Raw genomic sequence first — 18,666 nt, forward strand, 5'->3', positions numbered from 1 at the left:
AACGTAGGTGTATTTTTTATTCTTGCCACTATTTAGCCGTAGTAGCCTACTATTAAAGGCTTTTACATTTTGTTCACTAGAGTGCCTTGGTCTCTTCCGTTTTTTTGCCATTTAATTTTGTCACCCATTTGTACCAAAGAGCACCTTGTTGGGGATTTTTAGTTTGCCAAACAGATGTGCTCCTTTTTCTCTCTTTCTTCAACAACCTGAATAACTTGCCAAACAACCTCAATTTGTTAAAACTTAAAATAAATCTTGTTTTTTCCTTCAGCTTCAGAGAAGGTGCCTTTGCAAACCACTGAGATTGCCCAGGATGACATTGGTGAGTTGTTATCTTTATAACATGGTCAAAACAGCTATATATACAGTATACATTAAGAAATTAACTTCTAAACAACCATATGTCCATACAATTACTACCAAAAGTTATCATTTAACATATATTTTTCTTTTGCTAAGGCTTTAAAAAAAAATCATAACTGCTAAGTGGCTGTGTTGTTTAGAAATGCCTCCTCGCTATAAAAATGACTCCACCACAGTTTTATGTTTATATGTGTGTAGGGCTATCACGATAATGGCATTTTACTTGATGAGTAATTGTCATTCAAATAATTGCGATTAACGATTTGAGCTTTGGGCATTGAACTGGGCATTTAAAAAAAAAAATGTCCACAGGGCAGAAACCAGTGATTCTCAAATATATATAGTTCTGCTATTTTCAAATGCTATTTTCATGTGGCCTAATCGATTCTTTTGGGCTTGTTTTCATAGACCTGGTTGCTTATTTCTCTCACAAAACCTGGCTATAACCATGCTAACATGAAGCTAGCATTGTAGCACTAGCCAAAACAACGCAATAAAAGTCTCAAACTAGACAAAAACTATGGTTGTCTACAAAACGTGAGTTTCGAACCCTACTGCACTGCTATATTATTTGTGTGTGTCGCAGGGGCGGACTTACCATTGGGCTAGGGTGGGCTGCAGCCCACGGGCCTCCAACTGGGGGGGCCTCCGATTTTTTTGGTAAAAAAAAAAAAAAAAAAAAAAAAAATTATTTTTTTTATGCCAAAAACCAAAAACTGGAAAAAAAAACGAACCCAATCCGCCCAGAACCGCAAAAAAAAGAACCCAATCCGCCCAGAACCGCAAAAAAAAGGGGGCAAGCATGAAAATTACTCTAGCCCACGGGCCTCAACTCCTATAAATCCGGCCCTGTGTGTGTGTGTGTGTGTTTAGGGAATGGCTGGGTTCATTTTGTCACAGACCCATGGATCGACTGGTCGGGTAGTGGTCTAAGTTGGGGGTCTTCAACAGGGGGTCCGGGACCCCTAGGGGGTCCTCAGAGCTACTACAGGGGGTCCGCCAAATCTTTGCGTGATATGATTTTTCTTTTTACCATAAACACTTAAACCCTAGCATCACTTTTCTGAGGAGAACTTTAGCCAAAAATAGCAGATCTACAAGCCCACAACGCCTCGGGCTTGTAGATCGGCTATTTTAGGTAGAAGTGTAGAGGTAGAAGTGTAGAGAGAAAAAAGAGCAGACCAAGTAAAAAACAAAGTATAATCTGAAACACAATTTTATAGAATGTAGAGGGGGTTCCTGCTTCATCTCTCTCTCAGCTAGGGGGTCCTTGGCCTGAAAACGTTGAAGACCCCTGGTCTAAGTACTGTATTTTCCGCACTATAAGGCTTTTCCGCACTATAAGGCGCACCGTCAGTGCGCCTTATAGTGCGGATGCGCCTTATAATCCGATGCGCCTTATATATGTATCAATATTGGTTCCCTTGGTTTCTGCACTATAAGCCGCACCGTCAGTGCGCCTTATAGTGCGGATGCGCCTTATAATCCGATGCGCCTTCAGGTTGAATTTGGAGTATTCCTTAAAGTGTCACGAATAGCAAAAAATAGCTATGTATAATATATCCTATGTTAATATCAACTCTACCTTGACAGTGAGCAATGCACTGAGTGCAGCAGAGCAGGCCCTGCTGAGTGGAGATTTGGACAAGTTGTTTGAGGCTCTGAAGGCTATGGGCATACAGAACCTGCAGGGTCAGAACAAGGAATGGTACCTCAAACAGCTGCAGGCTGACCGCGAGAGTAAAGAACAGGTAGGATCCTCCCATTCTCAGTCTTTTCATTTATTTTTATTTTTATTAATTATAATCTATTATTATTTCCTGGTTTGCCAAGGAGAAATGTAATGCTACTGTAGATAATTAATGATGACTGTGACTATCCTGTTTCCATATCTCGTATGTCTTTCTACATTCCAAGACTTCTCCCGGAGAAGCCCTGTCCAAGGACGAGCTGCAGAGTGGAGTGAATTTATCCAATGAGATTGCGGAAGGCTACCTGAAGAAGAGTATGCACTGCAAAACAAAATGAAACATTCTTTCACAAATGTATTCAGATCAGCCCCCTTTTGAGTTGGTTCTGTGTTTCTTATGCTTTTGTGTGCATGTAGTGTTGCAGGCGGTGGAGCGAATCAATAGTGCCATCAGTGCGGGGGTAGCAGAGAAGACAGTGGAGGAGCTGATGAATCCAGATGCACAGCTGCCAGAGGTCTGCCCCACTGCTGCAGACCTCTACCAGAGAGAACTGTCCAGCCTGCAGCAACAAAGTTCAGAGGTACACAGTACACTCTTGGATTTTATATTCAATTAAACGTTTTTATAGTGTCACGACACTTAACATAGATCAGAAACCTGACGTCTTCCCCCTGGTGACAGTGGCAAGGAAATACTCCCTTTTAATGGGAAGAACTGAATTTACATTATATACATAAAATGCAAGGATGCCATAAATCTTGGCCAGAGCTATGCTACTCATTTGTGTGATTATGTGATTATACAACAGTGAATATCAATGCTTTCCAATGGAGAGTTCCAATAGGATCCTTTATAAATGTAGACATACTACAGAGCCCTGTGCATGTTGTATCCTTGAGAGTATCAAACTACACGTTGTATGCAAGATGAACTCTGTGTTTAGCTTGTAGTTCCACTACTGTTTATTGGCAGATTGAAGTATGAGCTGAATTTGCTGCCTCTGTCCCGCAGGGTTCTCTGTCCCACCCTGAGTTACTGGTTGCCGTGGAGATGCTGTCCTCGGTAGTACTGATGAATCATGCGTTGGATGTTGGAGACAGGGCTGCCCTCTGGAAACAGCTGTCCAGCTCTGTTACTGGACTTCACAATGTGGAGGACGAATTTGCACAGAGGTGCGAGCACACACACACACACACACACACACCAGGAGACCCATCACAAGAGCACAGTGTCATTTCCCTTCTGTGTGTTAGGGGTTTTAATGTGGTGTCTGCATGTTTCTCAGGTACATGGATGAGCTGATGCGTTTGAAGGCAGCAGGCAGAGAGGAAGGCGTTGACTATCTGACGTGGAACGACATCCAAGCCTCCATCGACAATGTCAACCAGACCGTACAGGAGGAGCATGAACGTAAGACACACATACACCCCCCCCCCCCCCCCATATTTTGGCGTATTATTTTTCAGCTTAGGGTTTAAGGATTACAAGTCTAATCACTTTATGTCCCAGGGGTTGACACTAAGGTCTCAGAGGCACTTGCCCACAGGTCTTGCCCACTTGCCCGAAAAGTAAATCGTCCTTTATAAAATGATGGTAAAATTAGAATTACCGTTCAATTTAACAAATGTTTTACTTTCTACTTGTGAATTATGGGGCTGCACGATAAAAAATGTCATACCTCAATATTTATGCCAAATATCTAAATAGCTATGAATATGACTATGGGTTAACACTTGTTATTTTATATTTTTAAGTGTAGCAAGACCATTTTGAAGTCCATACAAATAAACATAAATAATGTTTTGATGGATAAATGCAAATGATGAAATCATATATTGTCGTTGTCAGGCAGAAACCTTGTATTTCCATATTTCAATGGTTTTGTAATATGGAAAAATATTCATCATTCAAGAGTGTCGCACTATAAGAGTAAAATAGCAGATCTACAAGCTCCCAACGTGTCGAGATACAATGCATTGTGAGCTTGTAGATCAGCTATTTTCACTATTTTAATTTTTGTTCTTTTTTTTAAGGACATACAGAATCAGAATCAGAATCAGAAGACTTTATTGCCATGACATGTAGACATGTTAGGAATTTGGTTTGATGCAGTGGAGCGCAGTTTACAACAGGACTGGTGCAAGACAGGACAAGACAGTGCAAACCACATCATAGTGCAACAACAAGTAATAAATAAAAATAAATATGAGAAGTGCCAAAAAGTGCCAAAAAGATCAAGTGTTCAGTTAGGACAGTCTCTGAGGTCTCTGAGGTACAAGGTTTCCTCCTGACAGCAACGTTATATAGCCTATATATGGTTCTGTATCAGTATATCAGTCAGTTTTAGCAGATTTCATTCCAATTGGATGCCTATGAATTTCACAGGCCTGGGTAGACAACCTGGCCTGGCGGGGATCTGCGCACCAAGCACAGCAGCTGCACACAATTAACTTAATGAGGGAGCTTGCGACTAGTTTTGCACACCAAAAAGAGAGAGAGAGAGAGAGAGAGAGAGAGAGAGAGAGAGAGAGAGAGAGAGAGAGAGAGAGAGAGAGAGAGAGAGAGAGAGAGGCCTCTTACTAACTGGCCACACAAAATGTACTTAAAGTACCAAAGTAATAACATTTTTGAAAATAGCAGATCTACAAGCTCTCAAGGCGTCGCAAAGCAACGCGTTGAGAGCTTGTAGATCGGCTATTTTCAAATAGCCTAGGTATAAAACAGGGCTAAAATGGTAAATGTATGTTTCATAATTTATATCTGAAAAGTAACTAGTAACTAATGTTCTCAAATAATTGTAGTGGAGTAAAAGTACAATATTTGCCTCTGAGATGTAGTGGAGTAAAAGTATTGGAAATTGGAAATACTCAAGTAAAGTACAAATACCTCAAAATTGTACTTAAGTACAGTACTTAAGTAAATGTACTTAGTTACTTTCCACCACTGCCTATATGCTTAAATGAAAAATTTCTCCTGGCTATAAAAATTACTCCACCACAGTTTTATGTGTGTGTATGGGCTGTCACGATAATGACATTTTACTGAAGATTAATTGTCAATCAAATAATTGCGATTAACGATTTAATTGTGTTTTGGACATTGATCATTGGAACATAAAAAATACATTTCTGTTTGGCTTTTAGGCTTTGTAAAAAAAATCCACAGGGCAAATACAAAGAAATGACTGACATATTTAATGACTTTTTACCTTCAAAATAAAAGAAATAAATAGTGGAAATAGCCGATCTACAAGCTCAGGACGTGTTGTGAACTTGTAGATCTGCTATTTCCTTGCCATGCTTAGTCACAGTACTATTAAAGGCTTTTTAATTTTTCCTCAAGAGTGCTTTGGTCTCTTCCGTTTTTTGCCATTTAATTTAGTCACCCATTTGTACCAAAGAGCACCTTGTTGAGGATTTTTACTTTGCCAAACAAATGTGCTCCTTTTTCTCTTTCTTCAACAACCTGAATAACTTGCCAAACAACCTGAATTGGTTAAACTTAAATCAATATTTTTCCTTCAGTTCTTGATGTTTCAGAGACGGAGCCTTTGAAACCCCATGAGCGTACCCAGGATGACAATCGTGAGTTGTTATCTTTATAACATGGTCAAAACAGCTATATATATATATATATATATATATATATATATATATATATATATATATATATATATATATATATATATGAAATTAACTTCTAAACAACCATTATGTCCATAAAATTACTACCAATACCTGCTTGGGATGAATTAAATCTTGACCATCGGGTCAAAATTTGTGTCAGATCCTGTGTCTAGGTGAGACATGACCTATGACACGATCTAGTTAGTAACCGTTGTATAACCACCATATTACATTCAAGGGTGTGCTTTACTGTCATCATTGGCAATTAAAGTGATGCTTATGGAGCTCGGTGCAAGAGCCTTGTTCCTGATCGCATCACTGTTGAGCCAACCATGGCAGTAAAGCACACTGTCTCATGTAATATAGCTTAAGTGGCAAATGAAAAGATTGACAACAAAATTCTATCTACTTTTCAAAACTCTTTTTATGAACTGTTAGAAACACTGATTAGCGAATGTTGAAAAGATGCTGATGATCCTATTTTCACACACACACACACACACACACACACACACACACACACACACACACACACACACACACACACACACACACACACACTTTTTGATAAAATAACAAACTGAATATGTGTTTCCTTTTTTTACAGAATCTAATTCCACTGATTCAGGTACAGTACATTGCACTCTAGATTAAATACATAGTCTAGTATTAACTTTTCTTTTTAATAAACAATATACGTAAAAAATGTAGATTCTGAAAAGTTATGTTACAGATTTAATTTATTACATTTGACATAGCAGGATGGCCTACGTAAATAAATAAAAAACTTTTTCTAAAACAGTGAATCCTGAAATGTGTCAAACCTCACAACCAACATTATAAAAAGACTTAATGTAATATTCATAAAACAATAAAAACCCTACATCAACCAGCAACACTATTGTATTGGATGGATTGCACTGGAGGAAGCTATTATGTATTTGCATAGTACCCATCTTTGATATTGAATACTTCTGTGGAAAATCAAATAAACAAAGTTAAAAACAAAAACCTAAACAAAAACCAGCAACACTATAAAAACGTCATTACCAGAAAACATATAGAGATAAGCATGAATCATAAAATAAAAGTGAAGTGTTGTCCACATTCTTCCACAGAATCCAAGGCCTTCTGAGTCAGGCCATAGTGTAACCGCCAATATTTCACTATGTAATTAGATTTTTGTCTATCTATTGCTTCCCCCCATCACATTTTGATGCTAACTTAAATTCTGCATTTCAGGCGAGGGCATTGATGACCAGGTTTCTCTAAGTAAGTTGATCTTTCTCTTCTTATTTATTCATTTATCAATAAAATCTTAATTATTATTATTTTTGTTTTTGTTTATTTGTTTATTTGGCAGAGGGACAATGCACAAACACAAACAAACATTATAGACACACAAGGGGGTAAGGGAAGGAGGAAAAAAAAGTAATAAATAAAGAGACAACAAGGTCTCTACATATTTACACATAGCATATCCAAAACCTGCATGTGTAGAAAACAGAAGAGTAGAGAGACAGGAAGCTGCAGGATCAAGAGGGGGAATGACAAGTAACTTACTGTAGGTCTCTGGCCGAATCGAAACGGGGACGTTGAGATTACTTGGTCGACTGATCAGCTACCTTATGCTCCCAGTTTTTTTCCCCCTCATGTATAAATACCCCATGCTTTATCTGATTATTTTCCCAACCCTGTTCTAAGCTATTGTATTCTAAATCAGTGGATCTCTCAACTGGATTTGTACTTTGGCCAAGTTATGTTAAATTAAACAATGCTTGTGCAGTACCCATTATCAGAGTACTAGGAGGCCAGTCTATTATATCATCCCCTGTTAACCCTGCCAAGAGGTCAAATTCAGACACAGAACAGATTTATTTGCCTTTCTTCATTTCTTTTGTAAACAAAACTGGATGGATGCAGATGAAGTCCCTAAGTCTTAACATTCCATGTATGAAACCTGTAGCAATTAAGTCTCTTTTATCCTGAATAAAATAATTCAGATTTTGATCCTAAAAGCATATTGTCATACCGTTTTGGTTTAGAGTCTTACCAGAGTCGTTGCTGGTATTGCTTAGAAGTTTTACTCTTTCTCTCTGGAATTTGTATGACCTAATGCAACACTGTCTACATTTCCAAACAGTATTTTCGCTTTTTAGCGGTGCCAGCCGCTCTACATTTGACCGTGTGTGTATGTCCGTATGTTTGCAGACGGCAAAGATGCAACACATGCGCCACTTCAAGACACACACGCACACACACACACACGTACACACACACACACACACGTACACGTACACACACACACACACACACACACACACACACACACACACACACACACACACACACACACACACACACACACACACACACACACACACACACACACACACGTGAAATGCATCTACTTCGAACCAGCATCTGTCCTAATGACTTCTCGCCAACATAATTCATAGATTAGCGTGATTATTACTCTACAGATTTTATCCAAACGTCATGCAAATCGGTACACAGCATCTCTATAGTCATGTGATCAACCCGGATCTGTCCGATTTCCCAGATTCCATGCTCATTGGCTAAGGTTGGCTTCCAAAGTTTGGAGGATTGGTCTGTTTTGAACAAAATGCCTCAAATCATGAACGCAGCTTGCGATTTCCGTGAAATTTCACATTGGCCTATTATATCGCCACCAGGAGGCCAAAATAACGTATCTGACCTGACGGAGACCTGTGCGCACTTTTTCTAGTCTTAGTCATGTATTGTATGACAGCTTTGAATATAGACGAAACACACACACACACACACACACACACACACACACACACACACACACACACACACACACACACACACACACACACACACACACACACACACACACACATAGACACGTGCGCGCACAGTGTCATGACAATTCTAATGCTTCCACTTTTTTTGTCTCCTTTTGTTTTCCCAGCACCCTCTGGAAGCGACTCCAGCAGTAATCACTCTAAAGGTTACCTTTTTTACTTGAGCATAAGCATTGCGCCTTCACCCAAATTTCTAATTACATCTGACAAAACATTAAGAGGGAGGTATTATGATGAACAGCATTGGAAGTGTGCTGTTGCACATTCTCTGCCTAAAGATGGAGTTATCTGTAGTCACTAGCTGAAATTCATGCTAATATGACCCCAACAGTTACGTTAGAGGTAGTATATGAGGAACAGTGGGAAGCAGACAAATTTAGGTGAAAAACAAATATCTCATGTTTCATAGAAACACTTTGGTTCAATCAATTTGTCCCCTGTAAGCTACTGCCACATTTAAGTTAATACATATTCACCTGATTAATGAGGGAGGGAGAGAGAGGGAGGGAGGGAGAGAGGGAGTAACCTGAACTCCCAATTTATTTTAGAAACAGTTCATCTTTTACTGAAGGGGGACAACACCCGTCGCAGGTTGATGATTTCATTTGTCCATGTGTGGTCCAGCTCTATGGAATGTATGGAATGCAAGTGCTAATAAAAACATGTTAAAATATTGTTTTGATGCTCATATTAACCGTAGGAAGTATAACGTTGTTTTTTATTAGGACATGCTAATACCGTTCCATAGGGCTGGACCACACATGTACAAATGACATTATCAACTTGGGTACTTGAGTAAAAGATCCTGGATCGTTTTAGGTTGACAGATAAGAATAATATAAAATACAATAAATATACTAAAGGACCACGAAAAGAATGATAACAAAAGATAACTATAATAATTATGTGAGCATCCACACTGATAAACATGTTGAACTTTTTGAACTTAAGGCCATATGTTTTTTTTTCTAAATATACTGTCACTGTACACAAATATATTGCATTTAGTTAATGACTGTTACTTTTGATTGATTGAATACTTTATTTACAGCAAATAGTGGTACAGTTTTACAATGATTGTTAAAAGGATAACACAAAAAGCCCTAGGGGCTTGTTTCCATTGTGGCCTCGTAAATTAAATTTACAGGACAACACCTGCATTCAATTTTACAAATTGAATGCAGGTGACCAAACAGTTGTGTGCAATTACACTATTCAGTATAGATGAGTGCATTAAGCACTGCAAAACTCATTCATGGTTTAACTCTCTTCCTTTTCTTTGCAGATTACCCTGCGAATTTCAGCAGTGACTCTGGTAATTACTCTCTATATCCCTGCATTATTACTTCACTATAATATGACATTATTTAATTAAAGGTAGAAGCTTTACATGTTTTGCATGTATTATGCCATAAATGTTCAGGTATGCATGTCATGGGACCTTTGTGCTGCATACATACTGCTCCTTGTGAGGCTACCGTAGTCTAGGTCAGGATTTCTCCTGGGTGCCGTGACACCAGTCCAGCGGTGCCACCGTCTGCCTCTGAATAATTTGATGAATTAAATGTCAAGTACAAAGTTATTTTCAATCGGGAAGACAGCTATTAATTCAAGTTGTCAATGCAGGATAGTGCCAAGCTAAACAAAGCATGCTAAACAAAGCATCCAAGATGCAAGTCCAAAGACCTTGAAAATTTGAAGAGATTGAAATCATAAAATGAAATAGATTGAATGTACTGTATGCTTTCAACTGTGTGCATTCATTTGAATATTGCGGTCACCATTATCATCTTATAATAATAATGATACAAATAGTTATAGTAGGGCCGAACATACTCTTATGTTTAATATCCAAATTGTAAAATATGCCATAAATATAAGGTGCTATAGTGAAAAGTAACAATGTAATTTGGGCTGCTGTGGATAAAAATAATTGTATGTGTGCCCTGAGCCAAAGATATTTGAGAACCCCTGCCCTAGTGGTCAAATGTTACAAATGTTACATGTCAAATGTTACAATGTAACATTGAATAAGATGACTGAAAGGTGCGTTTTGAAGCACACTTCTGCTGAAAATATAATAGTATGTACTAGGGGTGTGCCGATACTGTATATCGTCCCGCGATATATCGCGATACGTTTTCGTGACGATATGTATCGTTTTTGTTTTTTTTTACAATAATAATAATCAGGCATGCAAACAGCTTGCTTACAGTTTTTTTTTTCGGGTCAGGTGTCACACTATTGCCCTATTTGGATTCAAAACGGCTATTGTAGCTGAAAAGCTACAAGTTCGAATGTCTGAATAATGCAAAAACAGAATTATTTGTTTGCATTTGCTTTTTTTCTCCCCCATATATTTTTCATAATAAAAAAGTGCGTATCGTATCGAAATCGTATCGAAGTTGTGAGCCAAATATCGTATCGTATCGTTTGGTGAAATTAGTGTATCGGCACACCCCTAGTATGTACAGTATATTGAGATCATGTGTGAATCTAAAGGTGTATATCAAGCTTTTAATCTTAAATTGATCTGGATTTATTTGTTAAAGAATTTCAAACGCTACAAAAATATACTGTAACAAATAATTAGCCCAAAGAGAAACCAAATGTTCTGTCTAAATGCTGCTTTTCCTTCACTCTTCCAGCCCAAGGCTCCAGCGCTGGGGGCTCCCCCCCTGAATCCGCTAGCCTTTTGAGGATTAGCTGAGTGCCTGATACTGTACTGCAGAGGCGTCATTCCAGAAAAAAACGAGGGGGTGTCAACAGAATGACGACTTAAACCTAATTAAAAAATAGACATAACCTAGCCCTACTAGGGAGATAGGTGATATAGACAAAAACATGCTCACTAAAGACTGCTTCCTAAACTTCCTAAAATCTTTCATGTTGTGACCCTACGTGAGGTCACTTTGGCATAGGAACCACCAAATATTTTGTGCAGTATACATTTTTCATTGCCATGTCCAAAAAAGTTAGATAATTAACACTTTTTATGTATATTGTTAATCAATACAATACAGAATAAAACTATATGACAAAGTCACACATCACATACAACAAGAGATCAAGACATGAACTTAAATGTGATTAAAAGCTAAGGAATAAAAGTGTGTTTTAAGAAGGGATTTAAAAGCCTCAATAGAATACATCAAATGCATAGAAATAGTAATCTAGAAACATAGATAAACCAAGAACCTATCATCAGTCTAGTATAATATTAGAAAATCTATAATCTGTACATTGAAACTATACACGCTATAGGATGCCAGGTCTATAGATTAACCTGGCATCTGTCTACATAACATGCAATTGCAATTTTTGGTCAGATTTGTTTTTCTCTCTCATCTTTTGGTAATCAAATCAAATCAAATATAGTATTGCAGTTGGCATATCTTAGCAGAAGGAGCGAGTGCAGAGGAAACACTGTTGTTGTTGTTGTTGTTAGGCTGTTGTCATACTCGCTCTCCCTCTATCTTAGACCAACGCAAATAATATTAGATGGCTGATGGGTTAAATGCCGATTGTTTTATTTTTGTCTTCTTATTTTATTATTGACATTTACATTTACTTTTATTGTTGTGAAGCACTTTCTGACTCTGAGGTCTGTGAAAGGCGCTCTACAAATGAAATTGACTTACTTACTTAGATTTGTTTGATTATTGTAAGATTTTGATTAAGTGCTTTTATACAAATAAACTACTGCTAATGGTTTGTTGTTGTCTTGATTGATTAGTATTGTAATGACTGCCCGGTGGGTTGAAGATTTTCAGGAAGCAGCAACTTCATGCAGGAAACAGGGTTATTGCTGTGTTTGCATATGTGTTAGCATGTCTCTGTCGGGTGGAAACCTCAGGATTCAAATTCAAAAAAGTCTTCTGCCTACACATACGTCATGTCCTAGTATGAGCAAATAGGGGAAGGGGATCAACGTCACGTGATTCCTTTTTTGACAAACAAAGGTGCTTACTGGTCAAAAACCCGGATGCGTGTCTCAAAGAAAATAGCAAAAGTAGCAGATCTGCAAGCTCAAAACGTGACGCTTTGCGCCGCGTTTCGAGCTTGCAGATCTGCTACTTTTGATACTTTTGTGTGACACTGTAGTATGATCAAGTAGGGCGTTAATATACGAAAAAACATAGAAAGTTAGGATATGGAGATAAGAGGTTTCTGCCTGACAACAGCGATATAAAAGGCTCTATCAAACAGCTGCCCAGATAGAACGAGGTGGAGGTAGGCCTACTTATACTCCTCTCCCATGGTTTCATAATGAGAATGCACATACTGTAAATAGGTGACCAGTCTCTCAACATTCTCCTGCTCTTGGTACAGCTCTGTGCCCATGCACTCTCCTTTCATTATAGTATCTGTGTCCCGGAGGGAGGGCCTGGTCAGTGCCTCCAATATAGCTAGTGGAAAGCAGTGTGACACGCCTTGGGTCCCACTGTAATGTCTGTGGCTTGTGCATTAAGCAATGTGGTGGACTGGCAATTGCTGTGAAGTTCCTATACAGTTACGGTCTGAATCTACATCGTAGTGGTTGACCAGTGGTCAGTGGAGAGCACAATATCACAACAAAAGACAATATGTGTGTGTAGCCACCACCCAAAAGTAAGTGTGTGTGTGTGTGTGTGTGTGTGTGTGTGTGTGTGTGTGTGTGTGTGTGTGTGTGTGTGTGTGTGTGTGTGTGTGTGTGTGTGTGTGTGTGTGTGTGTGTGTGTGTGTGAGAGCGTGCGTGCGCATATCCAAAGTTTAGTAAATCCTCACACACCATTGCTTATGTAACAGGCCGGTATAAATGCGGGTAGCCAACTACGCCACCTAGGGGATTGCGCCCTAGGAAATAGTTATAATTTATCTAATTATTAAGCACCTGAAACATGTGGTGTGATTAATTACCCCACTAATTTCGGGCCCCTCGTCTGGAGAGAATGTCGTCCGTGTGAATCTCGTGGAAAAGTGGAGATATTTTACTAAAACACACGTTTTCTGCCACAATTTTCAAATGGAAATGAAACTAGAGAACAATATCTGAGTCCAAGTCGCAGGAATTAATTATTGGGTGAGTACCAGGGGCGTAGCTACGGGTGGGCATAGGTAGGCCTGGGCCCACCCATTAGATTTTTCAGCCCACCCAAAAAATATATATATTTGTTTTGAAAAAATTATTCAGCCATTTTGTGTATATATAGGTATCCGAAATCCGTCACAAACCCGCAAATTTTCGCATCCTGCCTAGGCCCAGCCTATGCTAGCGTTCTGGCTACGCCACTGGTGAGTACACACGCAGCGCTCTGAAGTTTTATGCCGCCCAGATCAGTCTGCTAACTGGGCGGGGATAGGACCGATATATGGCTGTGTATTTGGAATACATGAAATGTAGGCCTATATTATGTAAGATCACAGACATTCTAGGGCTATCACCTAAGGATTCACACTTTTTTATGACTGTTGGTAGGGCATTCCACATTCTGACGGCATAGCAGTAGAAGTACGAATTTGCATTCGCATAAGAAAAAGCTTGCCTAGGGCGCAAATTGGTCCAGATCCGGGCCTTCACAGCCTCATTTCAAAAGTATCACATTTTGGCTCAACTAATAAATATATTTATCAACGTTTATCAAACTATAAAAGAAGTAGCATACAGGAAAATATTACAGTCAAAACTTCTTTAGGAATGGTGCAGCCTGATCTGAATGGTGATACTATTATTCAACTTTTAAATAGTTTTGTGTCTGAGACACAGCTTTTTAACTCATACAGTTTTTGGATGAAAAATTATGATACAAAATCTGGATATTTAAAGGGCAAGACCACTTTGGTAGAGGTTTGGGTTGTGTAGTTACCTTGCCATGATGTAACTCCAAAGGTGGACAACAAATCGAAAATAATTGCTCCATTGATTAAAAATTGATCATTCAAAATATGCTCTTCAATGTCACTCTTTTAGCACATAAACGAATGCAAACAAAGTTGATTCCGACAATATAGAACATCACCAAACCCAGTACTGTTTATTTTTTAAATAAAAATATCAACTTCCTGTTGATTTTACCATTTTTATTAAAGACGGGGTGCCATGATTTTCAGTGATTTCCCCCCCCCCTAAAACATAATCATCAGGTATTATGGTTATACTAGGAGGAAGATTTTTTTCAAAAAAGTGTACAGAAATTGTTAAAATTATGTTTTATGTGGACACGCCTCCAGTTCACCTCCTCCACCACCTTAGCACCACCCACCTATCCCTCCTCCTCCTCATGCCCACACCTGTTGTGTTAAGATAATGAGGGGGAGGGTATGTTTTTACTATGTCACTAAAGCGCTGTTTTTCTATTGGCACGTTTGACCCTCAAGGTTTCAACCTCCAGGTAGAAACTCAAAATCAGAGAAGACATAAAACACCATAAAAACACCACCAGGGGGCTTAATGAAGTTCTATCAACCTCATAGACACATGAAAAACAGAAAAAGTCCAAAACCATGGCACCACCTCTTTAAGAAGAAAACCCGGACTGGTTCCGCGGATCCGGTTCCGAATCTTCAAATAGTAAAATCAACAGGAAGTTCAAAATTTTATTATAACAAACAGTACTGGGTTTGATGATGTTCTATATTGTCTGAATAAACTTTGTTTGTGTTCGTTTACGTGCTAAAAGAGTGACTTTGAGAGCTGTTTTACCATACAATGTAAGTCAATGAGGAGCATATTTTGAATTATCAATTTCTAATCAATGGAGCAATTGTTTTTGATTTCTTGTCCACCTTTGGAGTTACATCATGGCAAGGTCTACACAACCCAAACCTCTACCAAAGTGGTCTTACCCTTTAACAGTAACTAGAGGTCCGGGCGCCCCGCTAGCCGCGCACAGGGCTCTAGTGAGGGCGTGCTTATTTTGGGGTACCAAAATCGTGGGATAAACATTTCCAAAAGAAAAGAACAAAAAAAAAAAAATGATGAGGGACCCCCTGGGGGTCCGCGGACCCCCTGGGAGTGTTGGGACCCCCGTGAAACATGGCGGACCCCTTCGGCTGTTTTTTTTTTTTTTCATGAAGGTGGTTGCTTGTTTCTGGCGCACATCTGGCAACACTAACATCTGCTTGTCTTTTGGCAACGTGGCAACCCAGATGCCGAGTCGTGTGGTGTTGTGGGGAGATTAGAAAATCGGCTGCGTGGTGTTGGTTGTCTTTTGGATGTACATGGCACGTGAATGACGGACATATCACCGTGAGTGTGGTGTGATATGACTAAAGTGAAAGCAACGGCGTGGGTCGAACAAAAAGGTAAGCAAGAGCGGGGGTTGAAGCGAAGGACGCGCTTCTGTTGTTGTTGTTGTGGCGATGCAGAGATTTCAATGGCGGCCGCGCCGTGTTGCTTCGGCTGTGGCCGTCGGCGTTCGGTGGTGCGCACGGTAAACGGTGCGAAAGTGTTTCCCCGTCCGTTGTGGTCGTAATGTGGAGAGTAGAATTCATTATGTTCCGTGGTGGAGGCAAATGTGTAGTGAGCAATGAGAAGTACCCTACGCCACCCGTAAATTCAGCGCGCACGTTGTGGCTGGTGTTGTGGTTAGATGTCATATGTAGTTGTTGTGTTTAGTCCAAATCAATGCTGTGGGTATGGCGTCAGCGGCGAGAGGTCCAAATGCATGGAGTGGGTGTGGCGTCAGCGGCGGAAGTAGCTTTCTCCTTTATATAGGTAGATAACCAAGAACTAGAAATATTATTCCTTAAGAAACAATGTGGGCTCGCTTTAAAGACAAAAAAATGTAGTTATAAAAAGTAAAAATTCAGTTTCACTTGGTATCTCTGTTTTTGTGTTGTGTGTGGGTGCAGACTTGCCTCCGGTTGATCAGATTGGGAGCACCTATCATTCTCCTAATTGTCATCAGTTAAACACCTGCTTGAATAGCTGATGGTAGTAAGGGGATGGAGGGGTATAGGGGGCAGGAGTGATGGGTGCGGGGTGCTCCCCCCTGGCTCCAGTGAGCTTGAAGATTAGCTATTTACTATGGTTTAAAGTGTGTGTGTGTGTGTGTGTGGGGGGTATGGGGTGTGGGGGTGGACGGAGTTGTGTGGGGTTATGTTGACCAATACACACCATTAGTGTTAAATTGGAGCTTGAAATTTACAAAATTATTGCCAACAAAATTTCACCCATTTACACATCGATGGCGGAGGAAAACATGCAAGGCACCTGCTCATCGGGAGCAATTAGGGGTTCAGCATCTTGCTCAAGGACACTTCAACACTATTTCTGGGTGAGCCCGGAATTGAACTGTGAACCTCACAGTTGCCATCCGGCCACTCTACCGGCCACTCTACCCCTGATCCACTGCCGCCACCTCTACTCACACTTTCCAAAGACTGTCAAGGTTTTTCCAAAATAGCAGATCTACAAGCTCATCACGCATCACATTGTAGATCGGCTTTTCTTTTGTATAGTTTGTATGACAGAGGGGGTATGTCATGTGGGGTGGCGGTGGAGTATGGGGTGTGTGTGTGTGTGTGTGTGTGTGTGTGTGTGTGTGTGTGTGTGTGTGTGTGTGTGTGTGTGTGTGTGTGTGTGTGTGTGTGTGTGTGTGTGTGTGTGTGTGTGTGTGTGTGTGGGGGGGGGAGCTTGCAGTACAAACGTTTTAGCATCAAAATATACTTTAAGTACCAAAGTAAAAGTACTCAAATGTTCAGAAAATAGCCAATCTACAAGCTCATAACGCGTCACATTGTAGATCGGCTATATGTGGTTACTGTAGGTTTTGGATTAATAATAAAATCTGCAAAGTAACAAGTAACTAAAGCTGTCAAATGCTGTCATTGTAGTGGAGTAGAAGTAACAAAAATGGAAAGTAAACTAAAAGGACCTCAAAATTTAACTCTGCATTGTAAGCACTTGCATAGTACTTGAGTAAATATACTACTTTGCAGCACCACTGAGCAGCCAATGACTGACAGATTAGGTAGCACCAGCTGCTACTGATTGCCAGAGTGCATAGGTACATGGGTTTATATTAATGGTCTTAACTAAAAATGTATACATCACACAGCTTAGATCTTTGGATTAAATCGGAGAGCAGACCTGTGCGCACTTGGTAAATATCTGTAGTGTAAAAAATGTGGCCACAGTGACTTTACGAAAACACAGGGCATTTCTCCTCTGTCCTTCTCTGTCCTTCTCTGTCCTTCTCTCGTTAGGTAGTAGTTAGGTGCCATACTTTTGGGGGAGAATAAAGAAATAGTGAAGATATCTATAGTGTGCACGAGCCCACAATTACAGGGGAAATGTGCCTGTGGCACAACAGATTGATTGATTGATTGATTGAATACTTTTTCAGTTTGCAAATATATCCTATATAGGATAACACAAAAAGCCCTGAGGGCTTGTTTCCATTGTGGTCCTATGTATTCAATTCATAGAGACATTTAAAGACATGCAATAATATTTGAAAGGGACCAAGAAATGCAACTGAATGGAAGGACGCTGTTCTGAGGAAGTTCCACGCAGGTCACAATCGCCGCCTTCTAATGTTGAGTGAAATAAATAAATGAAACATACTCTTATATTTTAGTTGATAATAATGCACTAGCTAAATGCATTAGCCTAATTTGTTGCTGTTGTTGCTCTCTGTCAGGGTTGAACTGTCCCGTTAAAGTTGGCTAAGCTCTGAGAGGAACTGTCCAGGGCCCTGGCGGTGAAGTAGTAGACGTTTTTTCTTCTTTTCCTCCCGCCGTGGAGATGGCGACATTAAGGCATTATAAATTAATGCTCAACATAATTGTATTTGTTGTTGTTGGTGCATTATTGTAGCTTATAGGCGTACTTGTAGCCTTTTTCATTGCACTTTCATTGTGTTGTTTATTGTATAGGTGAGCGTTTGCTATAGAGCGTGCCAAAAATCCTGAAGGGGGCGTCAACAAGTGTCTTTTGGTAGCTGCAGACAGCTTTGAAGGGTAAAAACCAGGTTGACTTAACATTGCCCAATGCCACGCCCAATGCCTCGCCCCCACAGGCTGATTTGCCCCTTCTGCTGGTGACGACACGTTGGCACGCTTAATAGGGGAGTAAAATAAAGTGCCCCCTTTGGAAAAGTTAATGTTGATACAATTTCCCCTACAAAGGCTGCACCCATATTCACAGGA

This window comes from Gymnoscopelus braueri (genome assembly GCF_963280865.1).
Source record: "Gymnoscopelus braueri genome assembly, chromosome: 11".
Lineage (NCBI taxonomy): Eukaryota > Metazoa > Chordata > Actinopteri > Myctophiformes > Myctophidae > Gymnoscopelus > Gymnoscopelus braueri.